This window comes from Chlorocebus sabaeus, chromosome 20, assembly GCF_047675955.1.
Source record: "Chlorocebus sabaeus isolate Y175 chromosome 20, mChlSab1.0.hap1, whole genome shotgun sequence".
Lineage (NCBI taxonomy): Eukaryota > Metazoa > Chordata > Mammalia > Primates > Cercopithecidae > Chlorocebus > Chlorocebus sabaeus.
In genome coordinates this window covers 37,109,182-37,135,475 of record NC_132923.1, presented here as the reverse complement: position 1 = coordinate 37,135,475, position 26,294 = coordinate 37,109,182, and the positions used below count along the sequence as shown (strand labels likewise).

The window sequence follows — 26,294 nt, the reverse complement described above, 5'->3', positions numbered from 1 at the left end:
ACCAACCCGGCTGCTCATACCACTGCCCAACAAGTTTCCATCTCCCAGTCACAATGACACCCAGCAACTACAGGGCTCACACGTGGCCTCCAAATCATGCTCAGTATTCATTCATAAAAAGTGCTGAGCACCAAGCACGTGCCAAGTACTCCTCTAAGTGCCAGGGGTATGGCAGTAAAGGGAACAGACAAAACAGAAGCGATAAAAACTGTTTTCCCTGTGGAGTTTATACTATAGGTGATAATGAACAAGATAAAAAGCAAAATATGCAGTATATTAATGTTATGTGCAAAGGATAAAGCATAAATAAGTAACTGCCGTGGTACCTGAAGATGAAATGTGACAATGGTAGTGAGATTTCAGAGAAGCGGCACTACATCCAACTGATGGACGGTGTGGCACTAAAGTGAGGCCATGGCAGCTCCTTCGTGGTCCAAAGTGCAAGCTGTGCACACAGAAAACTCCACTGAGATTTCGAGTGGCACCATCAAATCTTACAATGCCAAAGACTCAAAACCATAGTAGAGTTTGAGTGCCAGGGCTTCAAACCATGTGATTTTCAGCCCTGGGCTGGGTTTACTGCTGAGGGCGTGAAGTTAGGGACGGTCTTCAGTGACATTTTGCAGGAGAAAGATTGGACTGACTATGAAAATAAGGTCCAGGGAGTCTGTGGGAATCTCTGAGGTCACGCAGCAGTTTTTGAAGTGCTGAGCCCTCTCCCTGTACACTTGCCCCTAAGAACAAAGAAGGGACAAAATGCCCCAAGCAGCAGAGCCCACTGAGGCTGGTCCCGTCATCCCTGTCTCCTGGCAGCTGCACCGAGCTCTCATAGTATGTATGCCGGGCTCAGTCACAGCCTCCCAAGCCACATCAATAAAGCCCCTATTCATGCACCACTGGTTTATGAAGGTAGGTGAGGTGGCAGTCACTCCTTCCACAAATAACAATTCACACTGAGATTTTTGACTGCTTCCTGGCATCTTCCACAGTTTAAAATCGTGTGCCTGATATTTGCAAAATATGCAGGAGCACACAGCTTCTTAGGGCTCTCCAGATTTGGGGAATCAGGCAGGTCAGCCTGAAGGAACAAAGTTGTCAAGGCCAATGGCACAAAAACAACTCAGCCTCAAAATGAGGCCATGAGCCCAGTAATCTTGAGCCAAGATACTATGTAAACTAGCTTGGCTTGCAGATAAACCCAAGCATCCCTGCGAGCTGGTGTCACTTCAGATTCCAGAGCTAAAAGGGATTTTACAGCTCTCCTCCCGATACGAATCTGCTCCACAAAATTCTTGCCAGATGGTCATCTGGTGTCTGCTCTTTTGTTGTAATGGGTGCTCCCATCCCCTCAAAGAAGGCAGTATGTAAATTCTTCCTAATGCTAAGTCAATCTCTATGCTCCATATAGCTCCTCCTGCTGTTCTTCGTTTGTTCCCCTGCAGGAACACTTGGACATCCCTGTGGAGATGTGAAGGCAGCAGCTGTCATGGGTTAAATTGTGTCCCTCCCAAAATTCATATGTTGCAGTCCTAACCCCCAGTACCTCAGAATGTGACCTTATTTGAAAACTTGGTGGTTGCAGATGTAACTAGTTAAAATGAGGTCATACTACAATGGAGTGAGTCCCCAATCCAATATGACTCACGGCCTTATAAAAAGGAGATATTTGGAAACACACACACAGGGAGAATGCCATGTGAAGATGAAGGCAGAGATGGGTGATGCTTCTACAAGCCAAAGAATGCCAAAGGTCACCAGCAAAACACCAGAAGCTAGATTCTTCCTCAGCCTTCAGAAGGAATCAACCTGCCAACACCCTGACCTTACATTTCTAGCCACCTAAAGCATGAGACAACAAATTTCTGTTGTTTAAACCACCCAGTTTGTGGTACTTTTGTGCAGCAGCCTCAGCACACTAACAGGGTAGCCAAGCCCTCTACGTGCCATGGGCCAGGCTTTCTGGGTCTAAAGACCCCTACCCACACCCTGCAGATGGTGAACAGGGCTATTAGTACATGGCCAAGTCATTAGATGGTGATCATGCCTTTACACCAGCAAATCCACCAACAGGAATATCTGTTACGAGGGACCTTATTTCTCCAATATCCTGCTGGCGCCTAGAATTCTTTTGGAATTCAAAATTAGTTATCTTCAAGGAAAAAAAGTACCTGCATAAGAGAAAGGGGCTATGAAGGACTGTGTAAGGTCATGAAATGTTAGAGTGGCCAGGGAAGACCTCACAAGGGCCACTTTTTAGTAAAAATCTGAGGTTGTTGAAGGATCTCCCCTGTGAATGAATATCTGAGAAAAGAACATTCCAGGCAACAGAAACAGAATATACAAAGGTCCTGAGGCAGAAATATGCCTGCCCTATTAAAGGAATAGTGACGAGGCCAGTGCAGCTGGAGTAGGATGAACAACATGGCAACCAGAAAGGAGATGATTTTTGAGATGTAACTGGGTCAGATCATGTAAAGTCAACTTTTACTCTGAGTTGGGAGCCATTGGTGAGTTTTGAGTCAAGAAGAGACAAGACCTGACTTACATCAGACCATTCTGGCTATGTGGTGTTAGGAAGGACAAAAGCAGGATCTGAATGGAAGCCAGAAAGCCATTTTAATAATCCAAGGTGAGTGATGATGGTGGTTTGGGCCAGGATGGGAGCAATGAATGTCGTGACGAGTGGTCAAATTCTGGATACATTTCCAAGAATTGGTAGGATTGATTTAATTCAATACAGGAGAGAAAGGCAGGAGTCAATAATGACAGCAACATTTTGGACTGGGCAGCTAAAAAAAATTAAGAGGACATTAACTAGCAAGAAAGTTTCAGGAAGAACAGGCTTGCAGGAAAATATCAGGAGCTCAGCTTTGAACACGGTAAGCTTAATGGGCCTATTAGACATCTCAGGGCAGAAGTCAGGTGGGCAGCTGGAAACAAGGACCCCCAGTTTCAGGTGGAAATTCCACCAAGAGATATAAATTGGGGTGTCACTGGAATACAGACAGTATAGAAAGCCATTGATCTGAGCAGAATTGCCCTTGAGGAGACACACTGGATTAAAAAGAAAAGAAGACTCAGCCTTGAGGCATCTCTAGCTTTTAGGTTTTGAAAAGATAAGGAAGAACCAGCAAAGAGACTGAAAAGGAGTATCCAGTAAAGGAAAGCAAACATCTAGCAAGGGCAGCATCTGGGCCATGAAGTGGAGTGTTTCAAAGAGTGATAACTTGTCAAATAAAGACTGAGGAATGAGATGACCATGGGGGTTTAGCCCAGGAAGATTTCTGGGGACCATGATAGGAGCAGACTTTTATGTATATTAGAACTTCACTTTCAACTTTGTTCATTGTCTTTTAAAGGCAATAAAATAATGATCCGTTCTGCATTTCCCACACTGATGTCAGGTAGCAGTGTCATGACCCTGTATTGATCAGTGGGCTCCAGATCACACAAGTTTTGAAGAGGCTAAACCAGACTCGGGACTCTGTGAGTCTGGAGGTCTTTTCTCTCCCCTCATGCACTCTGTGGACACTTAAGATTACAGGATGTTTCTCCAGTTGTCTTCTATCCTTCAAGAGGTCACTATCTCACAAGAATACATTTAAGTGTTTCCACGTTATTAATTTGTATTATAGAACCCATAGGATAACAAATTACATTAATTTGTTGTCCCGATTCTACTGTGATCTACCCTCTTTACCTCTGTCTACCCCTGCCAGTCTGGGAGGGAAATTTCCAATATGGACTGCCAGAATTGTTCAGCAAGTTCATGATGGAATTACACAGTCGTCACATTCTAATTCATGCCACACCCACACAGCTAGGGTGCTTTCTTCTGCCGTAGATGCAGAATTATTTTGTACATGCTTCATATAAAATTTCTGTACTGTTTCTATCCTTATGATGCAAGACCCTACTGTGCTTCTTCGATTGTAACTCCAATACAAAAATAAGATAATAGCCTAGATTATTTTGCCCTAAATGCATTAAAGAAATAACACAATGCATGGAACATCTACATTAAAAGGTTGCAAATAAAAACCAATCTTACCCCAGATTTAAATTTTACCCCAACCCCCAAGTTGATCTACATCTTTGGAAGTGTTAATCAAAAACCTTCCCATTGGAATTGTTAGAAACCAATTCAAACTTGCTAAAGCAAAAAAGGTAATTTCTTGGCTCATATAATGAAAAGTCCAGAACATAATGGACTTAACTTTGCACATGCAGGCTCCAATAGCCCACAAAAAGTTAAGACCCATGATGTTTTAGCTTTTCTTTCCTCCATGGGCTTCATGGTCAGGCTCCTCAGTGGAGAAAGACTCTAGGCCTACGCCGTCCTGCCTGCCTGCAGCCCCAGCTGAAAGACCAAATTGGGTCACCTGCACCAAACACTGTGGCCAGGGGAACTACGCAGTGTTCTTAGGCCTGGATCCACCTCAAATGATAACAGTAGGCAGTTATCCCCCAAAAGAAAATCCGTGTGCTGTTACTGAAAAGAATAAAAAGAGGGAAAATAGAATTTGATTTCATTTGGGCAACAAATATAAAGAGGTCTTTGTATTATGACAGTGCTATTTTGTAAAGGATAGTATGTTCAACTATCTGTTGGAAAACAGTGAATGGAGCTAGCATTGCTAAGTATCTTATTTCATTTTTACAACTTTGTGATAGCCAATGCTGTTCTTGTTCTACAAATGAGAAAACTGAGGTTTGGAGATATTTAGTAACTTACCAACCACATCCTAACTAATAAGAAACAATGTCAGTTATGGAACCCAGCACTTCTGACTCTGAAGTCCAACTTATTTTCCCTCACCAAGAGGCTCAGCACTGCTGCCATTGAGAGATGGTAACTAAATGGGGTGATATTGAATATAGTAAACATTGATTGCAGGTGGCACAGGAAAGGTATTAAACTGTTTGTGAGTTGAGGGCATTATACTTTCCTTGATATCTGTCACATTCTAAACCATACCTGCAGCCACTAGCCTGGTCCAGAAAGAATTTTTTTTAACTCCTTTGAATTGAAAGAAACTCTTCTTATAATCCAGGGAGTTCACAGAAATTAGTATTGCATTATATTTTTGCATCACATAATTTCCCTTTTTTTTTTTTGAGACAGAGTCTCCCTCTGTCACGCAGGCTGGAGTGCAGTTGCGTGATCTCCGCTCACTGCAAGCTGCGCCTCCCAGGTTCACGCCATTCTCCTGCCTCAGCCTCCCTGGTAGCTGGGACTACAGGTGCCCACCACCACGCCCGGCTAATTTTTTTTTTTTTTTTTTTTTTTTTGGAGAGGCAGGGTTTCACCGTGTTAGCCAGGATGCTCTCGATCTCCTGACCTCGTGATCCGTCCGCCTCAGCCTCCTAAAGTGCTGGGATTACAGGCGTGAGCCACCGTGCCCAGACCACATAATTTCCCTTTGATGTCTAAAAAATACGTCCACTTTGATTCATGATAGAATCATGTATATAGAAAATACAAAATTAGTCTTTTAATTAAAATTGCCTTTCATTTTTAGCCAACTTTCTGGAAACCTTTTTTAAGGTGTAAATGAAGATGTGCATGTAACACAAAAAATGTTGTTCTATTCAAAGATGCAGATCTTTCTTGCTTTGCTTCTCTGCATAGATGCTCTGAAAACATGCGGTCTATCTCAATGCTTTGAACTCTTTCTTGGAATTAAATAATTTCCATGGAAACTGGGGCTAAAGAGAACACTTGACAGCTCATTAAATAATACACCACTTAAACAAGACTTTTTAAATTTCCCTTGTTAGATAATCAATGACTACCAGTATTTATATTCCTTAATGATGTAACTTCTCGACAAGCCTGGAAAATGATGTCTGATTAATCCACAGAGGTTCCTTCTGATATAGAAGGCAAAATCTAAGCTTAAAAAGAGATCCTTTGCAGCACAGATGAGGCAGAAAAGGAATCCAAATGTTTCCAAAGCAACTCAGCCTTTTAGCCACAAAGGAAAATCCTGTACTGAGATTCCAGAATTTTTCTTTGTCTTGGTAATTTTCCAGCATGTGTTTTTACTCTTCCAAATGCCACATCAGAACCACAGATGGCAGCATGATTTAAGCAGGTTTGAGCTTCTTTGCTTTTTAATCCAAATCCTAAATTAGATGGAAGTTGATACTAACCTCCCAGCTTCCTTCACCCCTGTCTCCTCCTTCCCGCTCCTGGTTGTTTTCATCTCAATGAGCTTTCAATTGCTTGACCCTATTATTATTTTTTACCAGCACAATAAAAGCACCAGAGTCTTAGTATTATCAAAACCATTTCCCAGCATCTCAAGTGCTTTCTTTCTTGTTTCAATTTGTATTTTCAAATCTAAACTAATTGAGGTTATCAGAGGAATGCTGGGTAGCTGGCTGTGCCCATTTGCAAAGGTAGATGTAATGTTCATAGTAGGACTGAGCTTGAGGTTTAAAAATAAAATATTATACTTTAGGCTGTTTCTGCATCATGCAAAATATTCCTCCAATATCTAAATATTTGGCCTAGAATTTTTTCCCATTTTTCACTTTTTATCTAGAGCCTAGATTTGGTTTTGAGGTGAATTTGAACCTTGAAATGACAAATGGCATATACATTTCCTATATTCAGATTTAAAGATGTTAAATTTCAACCACTATGGAAATATTAATTCCTACCAAGATATGAATATCATACATTATTTTAAACTGTTAAGTTAGTTTTATGAATGAATTTTAAAAATTGTGAATGTCTACAATGTAAAATTGTTCTGAGAATTTGGGGACTACAAAGATGAGCATAATTGGATCTGCATTCAAGTTACTGTGTATATCACTCTGTTTAACTGGTTGACCCAAACTGAATTTTTTTATAGTACAGGCTACTTTGTTGTACAAAGATCTCTGCTGCAATGTCATTAATTCAACTCGTGTTTTGTTTGCGTGCTATACCATACAATTATGGGCTTGGTTTAATAAATTAGTTCATTCAACATATATAAGCACCCACTAAGTGCCAGGCACTGTACAAGGCACTGGGGATAGAAAGCTATCTCCTTACTCTTGAGATGTATACAGTCTAGACAAGGCCATCCAAATAAATCCATAAGTATAACGCAGTATGGAATGAGCTATGGAAGCACACAGTGTCCTAGGGGCACTGAAGAGGGGCCCCTGCACTTATATTTTTATATTTCTCTCTCCTTATGTTCCAAAGTTCAGACCACTTCCTTCTAACTCATTTCTCTCTAACACAGATCTCTTAGTACTGTAAAAAACACTAGCCCTTGGAAAAAAGCACATAATCAGAAAGACTTCTAAAGCTGGCTCCAGCACTGACAAGCTGTGTATCCTCGAGCAAATCATTTTAACTTCTCTGAGTCTGTAATTTCTCCCTCTAGTATGTGGATATGTTGACAATGCTGCATATACTTGATAGAGGAGTGAAGGGAGATATGTAGATATGTAAAATGCCTAGGAAAGTGCCTGAGCATAATAAATGTGTACTGTCCTACATACAGCTAGTTTAAATTATCTTGCCAGATATATCTCATCTCTGGCCCTGGTAATGAGCCTGACTTATCATGGTAACAGCTAACACTTACTGAGCATTTACAATGAACCAACCATCCCAGGCATACTGTCTCAGTCCATCCTCACAACAATCCATGGAGTAGATATACCCAACCAAGTTATCTAATCTATGGCTCCCATTGTCACCAGCACATTGTTCGTCCAGAACATTCCTGACAATACTTATGAAGCAGTCTAGTCTCTGCATCACTTTCTGGATCACAAAGCTTGTTACACATTTGCATCCTGACAGATCTGAACTGCCCCCTGACTGAACTTTATTACCCATTACCCCCAATTTGAGGCCTTTTGCTCCACTGGTGTTATATTGGAAAGAAGAGCTGCCAGGCCCAAGGCCATAAAGAAGACCATACTGCTGGGAACAATAGGCTTCCTTCTCTATACTCTTTTCTTGTTTCCATTTTGAACTGTCCCCCTGGCCAAATGCTTCCCAACTGTTGCAACCAGCCTTGCAATCAGATCGTGACAAAATGCTGCTGGCTGGGATAGGCACATAGAAGCCCTTTAACTCTTTTCTGTCTGCTATTTGAAATTTATACTTGCCACCTCAGAAGAAGAAAACTTGCCTTTTAATTATACTACAAGGTAGAGTAAGATAAGCATCATTAAGAAAAGTACAAAATGCTTCAAGAGCACAGATCTCACGGGCTCTCAAGGCACCCACACCTGCCTCCTCTCAATGTCTTTCCTTAGCCATTTGACAAGGAGTTTTAGCAAAGAGACCCTGATAAACTGCCAATAATCTCTTATTTGTTATCTACCTGTTTTGCCTACTGAAGCAGCTAGTCTATTCCCGTTCCCCTTTCCTTTGGGGAAAAGCTATAGTTTGATAAATGCTAAGCCTCTACCATAATCCTGCACATGAAAAAGGCTGGCTAGAAATTTCCTGGATTCTTCAGTCTGGGTCAAGCTTTGTGATAAAGCTTATGCCATAAACCAAATGGCTATTTTTATAATGATAATTCTTGGAAGGTAGAAGGCAGGGAGGTAGGGAGGTGGCAAACTCAGCAACTAATCATGATCATTACAATTCAAAGATGTAAAGACCTTTCTGACCAACATATATCCATTCAGTTCACAGTTCCAGGTGGAGGATGTGCTTGGAGGGGTCGACACTTGTGGAGGTGTGCAGACCCAGCTGTCTTCACGGTAACTTGATGGAACATCCATTGTTTATGTTAATAATTTATGAACCCAGTGTATTTGAAACTAAGGGAGAACTTAATATCTTATCAGTTGATATCCTCCAGTTTCAGAGTGTTGTGCTAGCCAGTTCAGAATGTGTCTTCCAACAGCTTCTTGTTTTCATCTGGAAATTAGAAGAAATTTTATTCACGTCAACATTTACCTTTGGCCAGTTTCTAGGTCAAAGTTGTTAACTTTGTCAAAAATATCGGTTCATGTCCATTTTAATTCCTTTTTAAAATGTCTTTTTAATATATCTAATGAAATAAAATCATCTACCTTTAAATTATTAGTATCACAGTACTCCTTACAAGTACTTTTAGTATAAAAATGAATTATTATTATTATGTCCAATAGTGTAGCTCTCACAACATACATGTAAAAGCTTAAATGTCTCCCAAGCAGATCAAGCTCATTGTGGTCAAAACCAAACCCAAAATGTGTTCTTCCACTAGTGTTTCTTGATCCATAATTTCACTTCCTCTATCTTATTGCTTATGCAAGAAGTTTATAAAGCATCCTCACTTTTCCCTCTCTATCTCACACCCCTCACCACAACATTAATCATCAGGGTCCATTGATGTGATTGTCCAAAATCTCTTCTCACCATCCTTCCTGCCACAAGCTTGTTCAATCCATTATAATCACAAGACCTACTAGCTCGTCCTCCCAATCCTCTTTGTCACTTGTCTAATTTATTCTCTAAACTGCAAGCAAAGTTAATCTTAGGAAATCTCAAATCTTATTTCACTCCCTACTTAAAATTCTTTCATGGTTTTCTCCATCACTTATGATCATTGTTTAACGTGAGCTGGTAGGCTCGGCGTGACCTGAACCCTATCTCCTCTTTGCTTCTGCACCAGCCATTTATCCCCTCGCTCTCATGTCTTGGCCACACTGACTAGCCCAAGCTCTTATCCACCTCAGGACATTTCCACACACTGTTCATTGCCTGGATCACCCTTTAATTTTAACTGAGCTAACTAACTTTAATTCATCCTATAGATAACAGCTAAAATGTTATTCATTCAGAGAATAATTTCCTCCCCATCCATCCTACCCATAAATATACTTTTAATTAGGCCCCACAGTTCTGCTTCCAAAATACCCACAATTATTCCTTCATAGGTCAATTCACAACGGTAATAACTTGTTTAATATTCGTGTTCCTTGCTATAATGACAGCAGATAAACTTAATCCACCAATCCAGATGTGCAAGAAATAAGGCACTGTTTTTTGTTTTTTTTTTTCAAAATTAACTTAAATCTAATCCCTGCTTAATCAGTTTAAATCTAAATCCCACCAATCTGGAGAGAGTTTTAATCCCAGTGATTACTGGGCTCCACCCCTCCCATTTACTTAGTGCCATGAACAATCTGAGTGGTATGTCTTATTCTGTCCTAAAGCACTGCACTACAGAGGTCCATCCTGTTCGTGGTTCTCACTGGTTTCTTCAGAGAAGCCCATTTTCCATTCTCACATTTTCTTTCCTAGCACCTGTCAGCTCTGTTCTATGCTTGGAGTCTGAGAATGTTTTCTGGGAGTGGGAATTCCATGGCTTGAGAGCAGCCTCTCTGGATGTTACTTCTAGGTTACCATTGCCCAAAGATGCTGCCAAGGAAACAGGGCAGGGCTATTCTACTTGTGGGCCCAGCAGTCTCTGCCCCCACCCCAGTCCGAGGCCTCTCCAATCTTCCTTGGTGACCCTGAAGATGACATTCCTATTCTCGCTTCTCCACTTGCAGTGAGTATAGTCTTTTCGAAAAAGCAGAAAGGTTGCTTTCAAAAAATTTCTACCTTCCATTCTGCAAATGTCTTTGAAGCAAAAAACAAAAGTTATCTGCTTAAACTAAGAAGGAACAGAAAAATACAGCAGGGAAAAAAAAAAACAACAATAAATGAATGTCTAGAGACAATTCATATGGGCAGCACTTGCTCAAATAATGTGCCCAACATTTACGTATATTGAAAGAACGACTGGATTTGAATTAACTCACAATCCATTAATGTGTTTGACATGTCTTTGCATATGTTGACAGGCCTGTATACATGTATAAAGAACTTTATAGAGAAGGAGAAAGAGAAATGTGAGCTGATATTTATGGCCAGCAGAAGAGCAGCCTTTCTGCTTCTTGTCCTGCCTATCACAGGACCACATCTAGTTTCAGCTCCATGTCAGCTGTGTACTGCAGACACCACCACCATCGGCTTGGCAAAATAAGAGAAAAATAAATATTCTCTCTATATGACATGAATCCCAGTATGCCTTTTCCACAGGCTAATAATAGTCTGTCTTCCCCTATAAGGTGGACAGGGAGTGTAAATGTTTGGAAGGTAGAACAAGACTGAATTTGACCTTTTACCACATGTGAAGTAGAATTGAGAGTTTTAGGTACACTCAGAGTGTAAATCAAGCAAGCTGTAACAGAATCACACACTACAGTGTTTAGATAACCTTCCTTTCAAATAGAAAAAACACATTTCCACTTCTCCATTCCGAAGCTGAGATACATTTTGAAAAATGAGAGATCTATTAGCCTTCTTTATAAAGGGGAAAGAGGAAGAGAAAAAGGTTTTCGGCTGAATTTCTTCTTATTTTTGCAGGAGACATCCAGCAATTGTATGGTGCTTACAGAAATTTCATGCAACTCTCTAAGGCTACATATTGTCTAATATACGGTTGATACTTAAGAATATCAAATAAAAAAATCATTTCTTAGGAACTGGGCTCTCTTTCAGCTTGAACATTTGGATTTTGCAAAATGTATTTATACCTCCCGGCGCTGAAGTCGATCTAGACTTTGGCAAGTTACCTGTCCTACGGAACTGGCTCTTTTAAGAACAAGCCCCCAGCTCCAGTAAGCACATTTGCTCAAATGTAAGCGGGCTGCAATTCAAGCAATTTGCTCCCTAACCACCTTGTAACAATCTTGTTTCTGATTCTGTGTTCCTTCTCCAGCTCCCCTCCTACTTTGGCCCTGAAGATTGTGAAGATTGAAGCACGATTTTATCTGCACTTCAGAAATCCCTTTCATATCCCATTTCTGGCTAGCCTGCTGCCTCCTAGACCACTAATTCCATGGACTGTTAATCTGTTAAAGGATTCCCCATCTTGCAACAGACTCATATTTGGCTTCCACAGATACCTCTGACCACTCATGGCCCCATTTTTAAATGAGACTTAGCCCCAGTCCTAAACTGCCTGGATCAGATTGCTTCATCTCAGAATCCGAATCTTTATCAAAGAGTTCTGGTATTGTATTTCTAGTTCTAAAAGACACAAGACTAGCCCACTATAGATACCCGGGCCATCATTCCTATCGAATTCATTTCAATCATTGGGAAAGTCAAGTTCTTAAACCAAGATATTCAGTCTTCTTTAAGCAGACGCCTTCATTTAATAGTTGAGGTAGCAAAGTATCATTCTTTTGTGGCATGAATTACAAAGACCAGCAGGAAAAATGCTGATACCCTTTTATTCTAAGGATGTAGAATACACGTTATTTAGGTGCTCAGCTAGACATATGCATCCAGAAGCATTAGATTTAATGACACAGTCAACACATGGAGGCACATCTCCACTCTTCTCATGATAAGGAAGCATGCTTTCTGGTGTTACAGAAGCTGTTTCTTGACACATTACTGCAGGGAAATGCCCCCGAATTGCAATTACCAAGTGAAAGCCACATCACATAAGCTATCTGACAAATGAGAAGAAAATCAGGTCACAGAGCATTACTGGAGAGAAAAATAGCATCAAAGTACTCAACCATAAAATTATAGCTGAGAATGCTGTCATAAGTCAGCACCTCTAATGAAAACAGCAAGGCTAGCAATTGTTGCTCAGGTACCTGAAAGGCAATGTTCTACAAGAGTGATGGTCACCCAGAACATCGGTGCTCTCTTTCAGTTGGCTGGTCCCCAGCCTCACCTTCTTCTACCCAATTTGGACCACCTGAGCCCACCTTCAGCTTCAGGACTGTTACATCATCAGAAACCAAACCTAGACTCAGCAATGAGGACTTTAAGAAATTTCTGAGCAATATTTGGATGTGACACTCATTCCAGGCCTGACCTCACCTCTCATAAGATGCACATTCATAATTATATCTGGATATTTTTCTTCTGCTCACTCAAATTGTACAGTCTGGCTTTTGAAACCAGATGGGTTTAAGTTTTTTCAGTGAGGAAATTGTAATATCTGACTTCTTGCCTATAAAGTGGAGATAAAATATTTACTTGCAGAGTTGTTATGAGCATTCACTGAGATGATAAATGTGAATGGGTCTAGCACAGGGTCTAACACATGGTAAGTGCTAAGCCTGCTGCTTTTTAAAATTCCCATACTACAATTCTTGAGTTTCTTTTTCCGCTTTCAGTCTGATGTCTTATTTGTTGACATTATCAATAGCTTATCTCAAAAATTATAATTTTAGTTTTTTAAATTTTACTTCTAAAATTTATTTTTAATTTTAATTAAGCATATATTCTTCTGGACATGCACTCTAATACAGTAGCCACTAAAACCTGTGGTTATTTAAATATAAATTTTAATTACTTATTTTAAACAATATTTAAAACTTCGGTGCTTCTATTGTACTAGTCAGATTTCCAGTGCCCAGTGGCCATGTGTGGCCAGTGGCTATTATATTGGATAAAACAAATACAGAATATTGTCATCATGGCAAAAGTTCTGTTTGACAGTTCTGGAAGAGACAAAATCTAAGGAATTTGCTAATATATGATATTACTTTTCTCTGAAGTATTTAGTTACCTTTTCCTTAATGTATTAACAAATGAGACAGGAAGTTGTAGCCAGAGCAATCAGGCAAGAGAGAGAAATAAAAGGCATTCAATAGGAAAAGAAAAAGTCAACTATCTCTCTTCATTGATGGTATGATTCTATATCTAGAAAACCCCAAAGATTCTGCCAAAAGGCTACTCGAACTGGTAAATTATATTAGTACAATTCAGAGTACAAAAATCTATGTAACATATCTATACACCAATAATGTTCAGGTGGAAAGTCAAATCAAAAACATGATCACATTTACAATAACCACAAAGAAAATAAAATACTTAGGAATACAGCTAAGCAAGGAAGTGAAATATCTCTATAACGAGAACTACAAAGCACTGCTGAAAGAAATCAGAGATGATACAAACAAATGGAAAAGCATTCCATGCTCATAGATTGAAAAAAATCAATGTCATTAAAATGGTAATACTGCACAAAACAACACTGGAGAGAGATTTAGTGATTTAACACTATTCTTATCAAATTACCAATGTCATTCCTGATAGAATTAGAAAAAACTACTCTAAAATCCATATGAAACCAAAAAAAAATGCCCCAATAGCCAAAGTAATCCTAAGCAAAATGTACAAAGCCAGAGGCATCACACTACTTGACTTCAAACTATATTATAATGATATAATAACCAGAATAGCATGGTATTGGTACAAAAACAGGCATGTAAACCAATGGAACACAATAGAAAACTGAGAAATAAAGCCATACACTCACAACCATCTGATCTTTAGTGAAGCAAACAAAAACAAACAATGGGAAAAGTCCTCCTTATTCAATAGTGATGAAATAACTGACTATTCATGTATAGAAGAATGAAACTGGACCTTTACCTTTTACTATATACAAAAATTAACTACAGATGGTTAAAGACTTAAGTGTAAGACATCAAACTATAAAAATCCTAGAAGAAAACCTAGGAAATACCTTTGGAACAGCAGTCTTGGCAAATAATTTTTGGTTAAGTTACCAAAAGCAATAGCAATACAAACAAAAATTGACAAGTGGAATCCAATTAAACTTATGAGATTCTGAACAGGAAAATAAACTATCAATAGAATAAACAGCCTACAGAATGGGAGAAAATATTTGCAAACTATGCATCCAACAACAGTCTAATATCCAGAATCTATAGGAACTTAAAAAACAAATAACCCCATTTTTCAAAAATGGGTGAAGAACCTGAACAGACACTTCTCAAAAGAAGACATACAAGTGGCCAACAAACATATGAAAAAAATGCTCATTATCACTAATCATCAGAGAAGTGTAAATCAAAACCACAATGAACTACCATCTCCTACCAGTCAAAATATCTATTATCAAAAAGTCAGAAAACAACAGATGCTAGTGAGCTTGTGGAGAAAAAGGGAATGTTTATACCATTGGTGGGATTGTAAATTAGTTCAGCCATTGTGGAAAGCAGTTTAGAGATTTCTCAAAGAACTTAAAACAGAGCTACCATTTGACCCAGCAATCTCATTACTGAGATATACCCAAAGTAAAATAGATCATTATGCCAAAAAGACACATGCACTCATATGTTCATTAATGCACTATTTACAATAGCAAAGACTTAGAATCAACCTAGGTGTCCAACAATGGTGGACTGGATAAAGACAATGTGGTACATGTACACTATGGAATACTATGCAGCCATAAAAAGGAACAAAATCATGTCCTTTTCAGCACCATGGATGGAGCTAAAGGCTATAACTCTAAGCGAACTAATGCAGGAACAGAAAACCAAATACTACATGTTCTCACTTACAAATGAGAGCTAAACATTGAGCGCATATGAACATAAACATGGGAATAACAAACACGATGGACTACTAAAGAGGGGAGAGACAGAGGGAGGCATGGGTTGAAAAACTACCTATTGGGTACTATGCTCACTACATGAGTGCAATATGCTCACATAACAAACTTGCACATGTACCCCTTGTATCTAAAATAAAAGTTGAATTTTTTTAAATGAGACAAATGGTCCAGAGGCCATCTGCTTCTACAACTCAGGTTTTTAAACTAAAAATTGTTCATACTTCCTGTGGTCATATGAAAAACAAAATTTTCAGTTTTCAATCTTCTATTCTCAGTTTAGGAAACTAGTGTATAAGAGGAATTAACTTGGGACTTAACTGACCTTTAGAAATGTAAATCACATTAAATGTCCTTGGAAGATTTTCAAATATTTTCCCTCAAAAATTTAAGAGTGAGCTAAATCTTCCCAAAGATTGGGTCTCAGAACAGTGCCAATGTCTAATACTTTAGGTACAATTTAATAGAATCCATATTGACTCAGAATAAATCTTTGTTCCAAACTCTTTAAATTATATGCTTCTTTGATACTTTGAAGTGAAGCAGACTAGACAAAGCACTCACAGGTTTCCCAACTTTACTGCTGGTATCTTTCTGTTGCTACCTCCAAAAGGTCATGTTCTGACCTTCAAAAAAAACTTTCCCTTCTACTTCTCTGGGAACCCTTTCTCCAGAGCAGTCACCAGCTTAGAGTGCAAATCTACCCCATTAAATGGAGAAGATGGTCTGGCATGAAATATAATATTTGCCATTATTCACTATTAGTTCATTCAATCAGCAAATATTATTGAGTACCTGATATGTTCCAGACCCTTGGCTAAATGCTGGGGATATGGTGATAAACAAAATAAACATGACCCTTCTTCTGTGGTGCTTATGGATGAATATAATAGCTCAGTTCGACTTAGATGAATAAAATTATATGACATTTTAAATTGTTTTATTTTCTTACCTTCAGACTAACTGATTTGTTCTTCTGTAGCCATGTTCAGAGGAAGGAACACTGTTCTACAAGCATCACCATATTCAAGTCAAAATTACATTCTCCAAAGACACCCAATCCTGGTCTTACTCAACTAGCCACCAATTTGGGCTAAGTCACCAACATGGCAAATATCTCATAAACCAAATTAATTGGTGTAGGTGTCTGAATTATTCTGAGAAGCTGTACTGAGAAGGGCACTGAGGCTACATTTAAGTGAGACTGGAGAAAGTGTTGTGGTCTACTAGCAATATCTTTCCATGAGCTCAAGAAATTAGAGTATGACAAATATGCTCAGTTATTTGCATTACTTGGGAGAAAACTCGGAGGTGATGTGGAGAGGTGTAATTCCAGATTAGGAAAGCAGGCAAGGGCCAAGACATAGAAGCATGGAAAAGTATGACTTGTTCCTCAAAAGGCAAGTGGTCCAGGTGAATGAAATGCCGGGTGGGTGGAGATATGAGAAAAGGGCCAGCGAGGATGTGTGGGCCCAGACTATGGATGACCTTGAATACCCGGCATCAAGTTCAGATGATTTGTCTCTGAAATTATCATGTGGTTACCAAACTTTGGTGATTCCCAATCTGAATCAAAGTCACATTCTTTCTGCTACTGGTTTTTCTGTAATAAAAAGCTCTCTTTCTTCTCTAAACTTCCTTCTAACCAAGGCATCTGTTCACACATAAATTATCTCATTATCATTAAAGTTAACATTCTTAAAATTCAACTCTAAATTGGATGGGCTCTATATTTACGGAGAACTAAATTTCAGAATAACCAATAAAACAAGGTCAGTTATGTAATTAGATTGCTGACATAAAGTCCTACCCAAGCTGTTTATGAGAACTATGTTAAGATAGATACTTATAGCTCAGCATGTGCTTTTCTTACTCAAAGTAAAGATGAATATGTATTTAGTGCACAAAGGATAGAATAATAAAACTGTACAATAAAATCCTGTTCTCTCCAAATGTTTAATTTCTAGTTTCTGTGACATAAATACCTAAATATTCCCTGAATGATTATGCAAAAATAAAATAAAATCTCTTTCCCCCCCACCAACATATCTATGTATGTGTGTGTGTACATGTGTGTATGTGTGTGTAGGCTAAAGATAAGACAGTAGAAACTAGCTATGAAATTACCAGTGAACAATTTACTGCAATGTCTAGCATATCATTCTTATAACTGCAAAATTACTTAATGTACTGAAGTGTTAAGTTATATAATGCCTACAATTTATATAGTAGAGGTCTGTTCATCTTTTAAAACGCATACACTGTATGAAGAGGATAATAGTACTTATAGATTTCAAATTGAAAGGCAAATGAAAAACGAGACTCATGGAAAAAATAATGGCTCAAATTTATTCTGTCAAAGAATATTCTCAGGATACAGAATGCAGTCGAAAGAACTGAATATTTGTCTATCTCTGCCCCCTTGTGGTGGTATGTGCCTCTCAGATAAGGTAAGCAAATTTTTGCAGAAGGAAATCAAACACTTCAGGTTTGAAAACAGACATAAGAAAGAGTAAAAATAGAAGTAAATTATTATATTTAACACGGAACAGAATAATTTTACTTCCATCGGTGTGTGTATACTTAATACAATATCTGTGGTTAAGTTTTAAGAGCTACAGGACCAGAATAGTTATAAATGTGAAATGCTAAATTCGCCTGAGACAGAAACAAATAGCAAAATTATGGTTAATTTTTATTTTAGATCTTTGAAGTGTTGTAATGGTAATTACATAGAGATATGTTTTACCCAGAAACTATGTAGGATTATATGATATATGTCATTCAACCACAATGATGAATGTGTATTGAAGACCTTCTATATGATGGACACTTGATTAGATCTCAGGGAAAAAAAGTCAATACAGTCCTTGACCTCATGGATTCTATGCTTTATGAAGAGAAGACAACAAGCTACAGATAATCACAATAAAAAATTATAATCTCAAGGTAATGTGTGAAGGAAGAGAATATGGTTCTCTTATATATAACTAATAATATATTTATTATTCTATTAATAATAAATAAATATCAATATATTTATTTATTAGAGCTAATAAAAGAAACAGATCTAGCATGGGAGGCTAAAAGGAAGGCAAGAGTGAGAGAGGCTGTGAATATATGGGGGCAGGGAATATATGGGAATTGTCTGTAGTTTCTGCTCAATTATGCTGTGAACCTAAAGCTGCTCTAAAAAGCAAAGTCTATTTTTAATAAAGGAAGAAAAGCAAGAGGGAAAAAGAGGCACAGCGTGCTGGGATAGGCAGGAGAAGGGACGCACTAGAAGGTATACAAACAAAGCTCTGGGCCAAACAGGGGCAGAGCACATTCCAGGGCCTTACAGTCAGTGGCTGGAGCCCAGAGAGGGAGAAAGGTGTCCCAGGAACATGGAAAGGTGTTCAGAAGCCAAAGCTTGCACAACCATCTGGGTCATATAATGAATTTAGGTCTTTGGGAGTAATAGGGAGCTATTGAAAGGTTTCAAAGAGTAGGGCAATATAATCTGTATTTTAGAAATATATTTTAAATTTCTTAAAATAAAATCTTAAATGAGGATAAAAGAAGACCAAAGAATATACTACTTTAATTAAATGTCTGATATGGTTTGGCTCTGTGTCCCCACTCAAATCTCATCTTGTAGCTCCCATGATTCCCACGTGTTGTGGGAGGTACCCAGTGGGAGATGATTGAATCATAGGAGTGTGTGTTTCCTGTGCTGTTCTCGTGATAGTGACTAGGTCTCACGAGATCTGATGGTTTTAAAAATGGGAATTTTCCCACACAAGCTCTCTCTTTTTGCCTGTTGCCATCCATGTAAGATGTAACTTGCTCCTTCTTCCCTTCTGCCATGATTGTGAGGCTTCCCCAACCACATAGAACTGTAAGTTCTCCATTAAAATTATTTTCTTTGTAAATTGCCCAGTCTTGGGTATGTCTTTATCAGCAACGTGAAAATGGACTAATACAATGTCCATTCATACATGTAGTGAATGCTTACTAGGTGACAGCCTTTGTTCTAAGCTTTTAAGTTTAAAAATGTAATGTTCACAATTCCAAAATGTAGACAATAGACTATAATAGGAGTTTCAACAAAAGATAATGGTACCTTGGACTAGAAGCAGGGTAATGGAAATGAATGGACATTTGAAAACATCTAGAATAACTAGTGAGAGGTTGATTCCTTGTTTCTGGCTTATGCTACTGGAAGGATGGTGGCCATATCCTAAAAAGAGAATCCTATGACTCAGGCCTGTATTCCCAGAACTTGAGAGGCCAAGATGGGTGGATCATTTGAGGTCAGGAGTTTGAGACAAGCCTGACCAATATGGTGAAATCCCATCTCTACTAAAAATAGAAAAATTAGCCGGGCATGTTTGCAGGTGCCTGTAGTCCCAGCTACTCAAGAGGCTGAGGCAGGAGAATCTCTTGAACTCAGAGGTAGAGGTTGCAATGAGTTGAGACGGTACCAATGTACTCCAGCCTGGGCAATAAAGCGAGACTCTGTCAAAAAAAAAAAAAAAAATTCTAAAGAAGAACGACTTTGAAGAGTTGGGATGGCAGGGACCAGAAGAGAAGAATATACCTACATTCAGTCTTGGAAACACTGAATTTGAAGAATTTCTGAGACACCTAAGAGCAGATATGGGCCAGGTCTAGGCGGGAAGAAAAGGTCAAGCCAGAGCAGCTTAAGAAACCTCAGTTATAAAAGAATAAATGACTATCACTTAAGAAGACTGCTGATCATCTCAGGGGGAAGAGAAACTTCAATTTCACAGAAGAAGTTATGGAAATTGGAGAAGTTGGGAGTTTGGGAAATTTGCTGGTGGCAAATAAGCAGGGAAAAATCACTAAAAATCAGTTCACTCCATGGCTTATTTCCCGAAAACCAATCCATCAAACATAGTGACTTAACAAAAATAATCTTATACATTTTAAGAGAAATATTTTGATTTGATGACTGAATATAAAACAGTACATATGTCATAAGTAAAATCTTAAGTTTCACGTAGAAATTACTCATTTATATTGATTTTTATTCCTTTTAAAATGTCATTTTTTATTGAGTCAACCTTTTAGCATTCATGTGTTTTCATTTACAGTATTTTTAATCTATTTATGTTTTATCCATTTTTTTGTATCTTTTTCATTTGGTCCATTGTGGTCATTTTTTTTTCTTTTTTGTGTGTGTGCTTTCATAGAGAATCATTTGCAAATTACTACCAACCAAGTCAAGATACCTTAATTGTTCCTTGATAGAAAACACATTTTTAGTTTCTTTTTTTTTTTTTTTTTTTTTTGAGACAGAGTCTCGCTCTGTCACCCAGGCTGGAGTGTAGTGGCGCGATCTCGGCTCACCGCAAGCTCCGCCTCCCGGGTTCACGCCATTCTCCTGCCTCAGCTTCCCGAGTAGCTGGGACTATAGGCGCCCGCCACCTTGCCCGGCGAGTTTTTTGTATTTTTTAGTAGAGACAGGGTTTCACTGTGTTCGCCAGGATGGTCTCGATCTCCTGACCTCGTGATCCGCACGTCTCGGCCTCCCAAAGTGCTGGGATTACAGGCTTGAGCCACCGCGCCCGGCCCACATTTTTAGTTTCATGTGAGATGTGATGGTTTAAGCTAATTCTGATTCTTTTGAATGAATTTAAATTTTAATTCTAAATTTTATTTAATTAAAAGTTTTTCTTTCATTAAATTTTAATTTAAAATTCTGAAATTCTGATTTATTTTAGTGCCTGTGAATTTAAATTTAAAGTTCAATCTCCTAATTAAAGTTTAATTTAATCTTAAACTATAAATACTAGAGATATAAAAGGAAAGCTGGTTTGCTTTGAGGAAGTGGCAAAAGAATAAGGAAAACACATAAAGTTTACCAAAATAGGAAATGACATTCAGAGATAACTGAAACTATATCTGAGGTAGATAAGAAGTCCCATTACATATAAAATAACCCCCTCAAAGAAAAAAAAAGCTGAAAAACAGCTTTTGCCTTGAGAAATTTTAAAAATAAAACTGATTCTTTAGCATTTACAGATTTTTTTTGCCAGGTTCTCAGGTTGGGTTTAACCTTAAAAAGTTAATATCCAGAAAATCATATTTCATCATTGGGGACCAAATTTAAACATCCTAATCACTTTACCTATTACAACTATTTGGGATAAACTGATAAATTTGGTGAATCTGATCATTTGGTGAATGACCATTCAGTGAACTGGTTCTTTAGCAGATATATTTTTAAATTAGGAAGGATCTAATTCACTGTCACAAAAACAGCCTTTCCTTTCTCAAGGCTGCCACAGTCTAGAAGGGGAGAGTAACAGGCAAAGAGTTAGAAACTTTTTATAAATATTAAGAAATGAGCCAAGTGCAGGGCACTCTATAGTAGCATAGGAGGGAGGGTAGGTGAGCAGCCAGCTTGACCTCAGGAAACTTCCCAGGATTCACACTGGTAATGACAACATAGCTGATTATTGAAAGAGTTTTCCAACCAGAAAAGGAAGAAAAAGACAACATCATTTCTCAAAGCATGAAAGGGCATGCTATTTTCTGAGAATGGCAAATAATATTGCATCAGCTTCTGATACACAGAAGGCATGAATAATGGCAATTGGTAGTAAATGATGATTTTTAAAAAAGCCTATCACGTACATTTAGGAAGTATATTTAGGAAATAAAATTTTGCATTATTAACAAGACTTAGAACTTGACTGCATTTAGCAGATGAATGAAAAAGCAGATCCCAAGATGATGTGCAATTTCTAATTTGGACAAATAGACAAATTCCTGAGACAGAGGAGTTCAGAGGAAGAAATGTTAGAAGGAAAGATTTTAGAGGGAGAAATTATAAGTACAGTTTTATATATGTTAAATGTGAGGTGCTTATGTGGGATCTAAATTTAGAATCTCAACTTGAAATTGATGAAATGAATACGGAATTCAAAAGAGATGTGTAGATGAGATTTTCAAAAGACTAGGAATGAGTAGCATATATAGCAATTGAAACTGTAGGAGTAAAAGATATTATAAGCAGAATATTTAATGTTAAAAAAAAAAAAATTTAGGGATAGAACCCTGAGGGACACTAGCACTCAAGGAACTGTCAGAAGAAAGAGTCCCTAAAGTTAGACTGAGAAAGAGTGACTAGAAAAGTAGTGTGGCATGTAACGAACTCTCCTCTAGTGTTTTGAGGAAGAGAGAGTGGTACAGAACTAAATATTTCAGAAAGGTTGAATGATAATCCAAACCAGGAAGCCTCCAGTGGATGTGTTACTAGAAAATAGAGGCATTTCATTGGAGTGGTGAGAGCAGAGGGCTTGAAGAGTGACGGTCGGGAAGTTGAGACAGAAAGTGAAGATAAGGAAGAAGGAAGTCAAGTTTCATGGAATCGTTTTTCTCAAGATTGCAGGGATATGTTCACGTTTAAATGAAGATAAAAGGTGAAAATAGAATGAGAGAGTTTGAAGATCTACTTGCTTTTTGAGTCAACTGCTAAATTTTTCTCCTCCCAATTCTTTAATCTGAAATATGGGGATATGAAACAATGTCTACATCATGAGATCTAATTGTACAATCCATGCAGAGCTTTGCATATTACCTGGTATATGCTAATCACTTAATAAATACTGGCTAATATTAAATAGCAGAAAGAATAGTATTGGAACAGGAGAAAGGGAAGAGAATGTGGATTTGGATCCATGTCTGTGTGTACATTCAGCATTGGGAGATGTACAGAGTTTCAATCTCATAACCACTATCTCTCTGTCAAGAAAGAGGGGTAGTGGATTCAGAAGTTTCTAAAGGGAATTAAAAGGATTATATTTGGTAGTGGATTCAGAAGTTTCTGAAGGGAATTAAAAGGATTGTATTTCTCATATTTATATGAAGAAGGAAGGAAGGGAATAGACTAAAATTTATCATATCTCTTTTATGAGTCATGAATTAAAATAAGTGCTTTGTTTATATTATCTCATTTAGCTCTCAAAGTAAGGTAGTTATTATTCCCATTTCACAGATACAGAAACTGAGGTTTCTATATCAAAGTATTCTGTGGTAACAATAGACTCAAACAATGACTCAACATGGTATAAGTTTATTGCTTGCTCTTCAAACAGTCTAGTAGAGTAATAGGGCTCCTTCTCCATAGTCACTGAAGAACTCAAGTCGATAAAATGCTCTGCCACTTTCAACAATATGGCTTCCAAGCTTGGCACAGTCTTCTCCAGCCAAGTGGAAACTAGGAAGGGTTTTCTTTCTTTCTTTTTTTTTTTTTTTAATCTTCATTGTTGTATTTGGCTTGTTTGTTTGTTTGTTCGTTGACCAGAAAAATGATATGGGCCAGACATAGAAGAAATACTCATAAGTTCTGTTCATATTCTCTGACTAGAAATTAGCCACATGCTACAAGTAACAGTCTCTGCCAGTTTGTTTATTTGTTCGAGGAAGCTTGAGAGCAGGGAAGAAGATTATGAGTTTATTTTAGAAACATTGCATTAAAGTTTATATGTTCAAGTGGAATATTACCTATAGAGGTACAGCTTAAGAGAGAACCTCAATGGAGTTTTGAGGAGAACCCTGAGGTGTAAAGCAAATAAGACCATCAAGCATTGAAAAAAATAAGGTTGCCAAAAAAGATATTATAGTAGCCATAGGATTGCAATATTTCTGCAGACAGCACTAAGAGAATCCCTACCTACTACCTAAAAAGCTAATAAAGATAAAATGGGAAAATAGGCCTCGAAATTGCTAAGCAAATACACTAAATTACCATTCCAAAAACTACAGTAAAGAAAGAAGAAGTAAGAATGGGTAATAATTGATAATACTGTGTGGTTTCCTTCAATCTTCTTTTATTTTCTATCAGTAAAAGCATTTGTTATGCAACTAAATGCCACTAGTAAATGAGACAATATTGCTCAAACTTATGTGGGCTATTTAGTAACCAAAAAAAATTATTGGTGCTGCTGGCAACAAGCTGATAATCTATACTTACTTTTTCTGTTGTGTGTGGATCATTTTTCTAATATATGTTCATGTCATATCTCTGTTAACTCTGTAAGCAAAAATGCAAAGGAAGTTAACAAACATTCCGACAAACAAAACTCATAGCCTTAATGGAAATAATGCACAACCCAACAAAATCATACAATTCTTGTAGAACAAACTCTTCCATGAATATCTAATATAGTAAAAAGAGCAAAAGACCTAGATTCTTGCTCTAGCCATGTAAATATCTGAATAATTTGAGGAAAGTCACTTTTCTTTGAAGGGCTTCACTTCTTCCATCAGTAAAATGACCCAAGTTTGAACTAGATTAGATACAATTTACCAAACATTTATTGAACATCTATTGTTAAACTCTGTGCCAAGCACTGGGGGTATAGAGATACTTATGATACAATCCTTGTGTTAAGCTTTTCAACAAAAGTTATTTCTTTCCTGGGCACATGGATAACTAACTAAACTTTCAACCTTACTGTCAAAAGATAAAACCCTATCGTTAGTTCTGCTCAATGAAATGTGAATAGCACATGTCTGTGTCAGTCCACACTGAAGCAGTAGAAGCCCCTACTCAATTTCTACTTCTTCTGCCATGGAAATATGAGAACAGTCCTTGTATTGAGAAGGTAGAGCCTCAAGTTTGAAGTTGCCTAGATCCCTGAGTCACTGAACAGACCAGCAAACAGCTGTCCTTGAGAGTTGCCCAGATCTGCGGCAGATTCTTGCATGAGTGAGATGTAAACTTTTTTTCTGATAACTAGCATTAACTGCAATAGAGTCTATAACATCTTGACAAAAGAGGCTAGTTAGAAGGTAGACATATGCAATATGGTATGCATTTCACTATGGGAAAAATAAAGTGCCTTTGGCAGAGAAAATGAAAATAATTCATTATTTCTAAAGATATCAGGGAAGCTATCGTAAATTAAGAATGAGTGTGGCAGTTTAATGAAGGAACTGGAATATAACATTGAGACACAAGAAAGACCATCAAGGATGGAACCTTGGGGAACACTAACATCTAAGATTTAGATAAAGACAAGTTAATAAAGAAAACTGAGAAGAGAAGACAAAGGAGCAGAAAGAAAACCAGAAAGAAATGGTATTCTGGAAACCCAGAAAGGAAAGGAAAACATTCCAAGAGGAGTCAGAAATTGTCTGTAATGTCAATTGTAGGGAAGTCATGATCTGAAAAGAGGCCATTGGATTCAAAATTATGAAAACTTTAAAGATGATATGCAGACTATAGTGATTGGGAGACCAAAAGGTGGCAAAATATGCTTATAGTAAACACACAGTAGCATTTATCAAAGTGTGTTTTGGAAAACATTTACTGCACAAAATTCTCCCCCAAAAGATGGAGGGAGTTGACTGCCGAATACATCTGAGACATGCTGCTGCATACCATGTACCTATAAGGGAATTTTGAAAATCTATTTGTGATTTCTCACCTTGGGAGATAAGAAAAGGAAAAACAAAAAGTATTATTTTCCTACAAACTCACAACATCAAGTCAAGAAAACAAAGTAAACTCCTGGGACTGCTCCACAAGTGTTGACCAATAAAATTTAGTTTCTAATAGCACTAAATTTTGTTTCACTACGAAAAAATAAACCCTTGAATGGGGACAAATTAGGTTAAATTTTTTAATTAGGTATGTCTTGAAAATAAAAGAATCCATAAAGTGTGTTTTCCCTTCTCACATAGCACATCTGTGGTTTGCTAGCCTGAGCACAATTACAAGCTTCAGCCGAGTTTTGCAACGTTCCTTTTTTCTAATTTGTAAAATGGGGATAAGAATAACACAGATTTCAAAGAGTTGTCTTGAGGAGTCAGTGAGATAAAACATGAAAGCACTTAGAATATTGCCTGACATATAGAGAATGCTCAATAAACATT

At 37.8% G+C, this 26,294-nt stretch overlaps 1 long non-coding RNA gene and 1 pseudogene across 1 annotated transcript; one reads left to right on the top strand and one right to left on the bottom strand.

Moving 5' to 3' along the window:
* The first annotated feature begins 332 nt into the window (after window positions 1–332).
* LOC140709298 (CXXC motif containing zinc binding protein pseudogene) lies at window positions 333–711 on the top strand (annotated as a pseudogene).
* A 7,843-nt stretch (window positions 712–8,554) lies between these two features.
* On the bottom strand, window positions 8,555–24,447 carry LOC119624229 (uncharacterized). Its single transcript, XR_005240241.2, has 3 exons — window positions 24,388–24,447; window positions 16,354–16,477; window positions 8,555–8,893 (listed from the first exon to the last, which is right to left on the bottom strand). It is a non-coding gene; the product is annotated as an uncharacterized lncRNA (long non-coding RNA).
* Window positions 24,448–26,294: the final 1,847 nt, after the last annotated feature.